The following is a 4567-nucleotide window of genomic DNA, read 5'->3' on the forward strand; positions in this document are numbered from 1 at the left end:
CCCTTCCCCTCCAGGCGCCAGGGCCCGGGTGTCCCCGGCCCCCCGCGGCCAGCGCCCCTGTCCGGGGAGCGGAGACCTAGTCCCTCTGCAAGGTGGCCCGAGGCTCCGCCGTCCAGAACTGCTTCCTGGTCCCTCGTGTTTTTGTCGAGATGACTCCCGGCAGCCCCCTGGACGCCTAACTCTGCCCCGCATCCACCGGCAGAGGACCCCAGGGTCACACTCCCCGCACTTAGTCGCCCCTTCCTCTGTGACCCCGGAAACCTGGCTTGTGCCCCATCCCAGAGACCGAACGGGAGCGGATATTTACTGAGCACCTGCTATGGGCCGGGAACTGTACTAGGCCAGAGATGTAGATACACATACAGGTACAGATATGTAGATTCAGATACAGATGTAGATACAGATCTAGTACAAACGTAGATATATTACGGAGGTAGATATAGATATAGATAATCTCCACCCTGAATTTTCGCACTAGCTGGGGAGGGAGGTATTAACATTTCTATTTTGTAGATGGAGGCTTGGTGCAACAGTGATCTGTATTTCAGAATAATTTTACAATTTTATATCTGACCAAAGACCCTGCGATTTATATGCACTATACTGTGCTACAATGGATTTCATGTGTTTTATTGATTTCATGTACTTTATATGACTGCATTCAAATATCTGAGGGTTAGACATGCCCTATCTTTATACACAACAAAGGAACCTGGAGGTAAGCAATATACACACAGTAAATCCTTAACGAACAAATGAATGAATCATGGCTAGAGTAGGCTTCGTCTACCTCTACATGAAAAGGTGCTTTTTCAGTAAGTGTTAAAAGGCGTGGGAACGTGACCACCACAGGCCGGATACAGCAGAGCCAAAAACAGTCCGGGACTGTTCAGGGCTAGGATTCCATCAGCTAGAAACATCTGGGTTCCACAGAGGCCTCCGAACGGGACTTGGAGCTGGGCCTTTCCAATTAAAACCCACGGTCACTTACAGTAAGAAGGAAATCCAGGTAAACTGGGCCTGAGGCCAAGAGGAGAAAGAGGTCAAACGGGCAGACTTATCGATCTGCAGAAACCCCCCTCGAGCAAGGGGTCAGTGAGCCTGCAGGGCCAGCCAGCCCGGGAAACGGGCGAGGGCAGTGGGGCAGCCGTGCAGTCTCTGCCGTGGGAAATGCTGCAGCTTTTTTTCTGTTTTTTAACGAACAAGCCGCTCACTGTATTATCCTTATTTTTGGCTCCCGGGTCTGAGACATCTGAACGCGATCAGCTGCTGAGGGCGGAGCACGCTGTGGGGCCTAAGGTTTGGCAGTCCGCCTCCTAGGTGGGTGGGAAAATTGCGGAACTGGAATAGAACAGATGATACCCAAGAGCACTTCCAGAGGGAGAACCTCATGACTCACTAACCCCTAGAGCTTTAGAGGGTTGGTGAGCATGAAGGGGGCAGACGTGAAGTCTGGATCACAGAAGTCTGGGCGTGAGCGGTTGATGTGATCCTGCCTTAGAGCCACCCTGTGAGGACGGTTTGGGGCTGTAGAGGTCATTACAGAATCAAAACATTGCCACCTAGTGGCAACTCATGTGAACTTACCATCTACCCACCCAATATCTCCATCCACCCACCCATCCATCCATCCACTCACCCACCTATCCATCCACCCGTCCATCTATCCATCCACCCGCCCTTCCAACCCCCTCCACTCATCCACCCTTCCATCTCCATCCACCCACACATCCATCCATCCACCCACACATCCATCCATCCGTCCAACCAGAGTCCAATATTTACGGATCTTCTAGGCGCCAGGTACTGTTTAACAGCATGCAGTGAAGGGTTGAAAATAGTCTCAGCCATGGCGAGACTTACGTTCTAATGGGGGACAGACAGACCCCAGACCCCACAGGGGTGGTGCAGCTTTCTGCAACTGATTTAGTTTGGATGTCTCAAACACGAAAACCCAAAATAAAGATAATACGCTGAGCTACTTGTTCACATTGTTTTTAAGAAGTAAAAATTAGGTGCCTGGCTGGCTTAGTTGGAAGACCATGTGACTCTTGATCTGAGGGTTGTGGGTTTGAGCCCCACGTAAGGGGTAGATATTACTTAAATAAATAAAACTTTAAAAGAAAACAAAGGAAGTGAAAATTATCTTTTAATGGAGAAAAAATGGACACATTATATGCTGGTAAACAGCTTCTGAACGAGCCAGCTTGACCTTTGGCCTGGTATTTTTTAGCTACTTTATACTACATCAAGTACTTGCCCTTTCTTCAATTCTTAAACTTTCTAAGACCTTATGCTATTTTTTAATGTTTAAATGGTTTCCTTATGTTACTGAACATCATGAGGAGAAAATTACAAGCTACATATTAGATACTTTATTATTAATAAACATCTAAAAATTTAAAGTCTTTTATTCTCAAAATAAAGAGTCTAACTGCAGTGTAGGTGTGTGATTGCCAACAAGCCCCATACTTCCCTCTGCTGCCCCACATCTGGACAAGCTCTGGCCAGCATGGGGATCCCTCCCCCATCACAATGAAGCTGCCCCACATCTGGGCAAGGGCAGGCTGCAGGCTCCCTGCTGTCAGCACAGAGCCTGACACGGGGCTCAAACTCACAAACCATGAGATCATGACCTGAGCCAAAGTCGGACGCTTAACCGACTGAGCCCCCCAGGCGCCCCAAGCCTTTCATACCCTCTCTGTGTGGACATGCCATCACCTGTCTGTGCCGCCGAGTCTGCGTCCGTCCCTACTCTCACCTCTGTGTAGTACCGTGGCAGTTCTTTTTCTGATACAAATAAGAAGATGTGTTATACATGATTACAATTAAATACTAATCTGAGGATGATCTACCAATTCCATTTTTGTTTTTGTTTTTTTTAAGTTTATTTATTTATTTTGAGAGAGTGGGGGAGGTGCAGAGAGAGAATCCCAAGCAGCCTCTGTGCTGTCAGCACAGAATCCACCTCGGGACTCGAAGTCACAAACTGCGAGATCAGGACCAGAGCCGAAACCGAGAGTTGGATACTTCACTGAGTCACCCAGGAGCCCCCTGCAATTTTTTAAAAAATAGGTTTTTTATTTTGAGAGAGAGAGAGAGATCAAGCAGAGGAGAATCAGAGAGAGGGAGAGAGAATCTCAAGGAGGCTCTGCATTGTCAGCACAGAGTCCAACACGGGGGCTCGAACCCAGGAACCATGAGATCATGACCTGAACTGAAATCAAGAGTCAGACGCTCAACCAACCGAGCCCCCAGGTGTCCCTCGATTCTATTTGACAAGCTGTATAAACACACTCAGGGAAGGTCAGGTAGGAAGACAACGGTTAGAAAGGCTGGGTGATGCTTCTGACATAAGGAGCTGCACCTTTAGCCTCAGCGCGTAGAGGACATTTAAGCAACGTAAACACAGGCCTGGGAGGGAAGCTGTTCTGCAGACCAGGCAGCCGTGACCACCACAAACACCTGAGAAGTGTCCCCCAGTACGTGCCCCTCAGATGACACGGCCCAGGTCACCTCCCCCTTTGTCACCCACAGGTGACGCACAACACCGAGTACTTCCTCGTGGAGGTGCCGTGTCGCTGGGTGAGTCTGCCGGCCGCACACTAGTCGGCTTCACATGCGGACCCACCCTGTGGGCCCGGCAGCAGCCTCACTGGGGCGCGGGGTCCAGGCCAGGCACGGGTTCCCCCCAGGCCCCCAGCAAAGGAGCCACCCCTCTGACCCCCGACTTCGGACTGGTGGCCTCCCGGAGGCCAGAGGACACACTCGTGGGTCCTGAGCCACTGGCTCGGGGACGCCTCCCTACGGCGACTCTGGGAAGCCGCGTCCGCAGGTGACGCTCAGAGTTGCTCGGCTGCTGTGTGGACGCCGCAGGTGACCCGGGCTCCCCTGTCCTGCCCAGCACAGGACAGCCGCATCTGGGTTGGCAACACGCCTGTCCTCAACCCGACGTTTCCCAGCCAGGGACGGCCGAGGACAGAGAGGCAGAGGCCACTGAGAAGCCTCTCGAGGGCAGAATGGACCGTGTCCACCCCCGTCCTCACCCCCCCCCCACCCGGCCAGCGGCACAGGCATCAGGCTGGGGGGCCTGGGGCTGGGACCCGAGTCCGGGGACAGCCGAGCAAGCACGCAAGAGGAGTGTGGGGGCCTGGTGGCTCCAGAGCAGCCACACCAGCCCCGGGGCCCCAGATAGAAGAGAAGAATAAAAACCAACTGGCACTTCGTCTACACCACTGGGTTCTGGGGGAAACCTGGTCCAAACTCAGCCTGTGCTGAGCACCAGGAGCAGGCTGTGAATGTAAACACACGCGACGCTAAGATCTGACATTCACTCTATCAGCTCCCTTGCTCTCCGGCCGGGAGCGCAGGTTGGGAACCAGCCTGACTCTGCCTCCGCCCCGAGTGCTGTGAACACCGTACACGACTCGTGTCACTCCAGGTGCTGTGACCAAAGCCACACACGAAAGTCCCCGGGAGCTGAGTGTCCCAGTCAGGGGGACATACAATGTTTAAAAATACATCAGCGTAGACACGTCAGCTGGCGGTGAGCACTGCGGACAGAAAT

This window comes from Crocuta crocuta, unplaced genomic scaffold (genome assembly GCF_008692635.1).
Source record: "Crocuta crocuta isolate KB4526 unplaced genomic scaffold, BGI_CrCroc_1.0 scaffold80, whole genome shotgun sequence".
Taxonomy (NCBI): domain Eukaryota; kingdom Metazoa; phylum Chordata; class Mammalia; order Carnivora; family Hyaenidae; genus Crocuta; species Crocuta crocuta.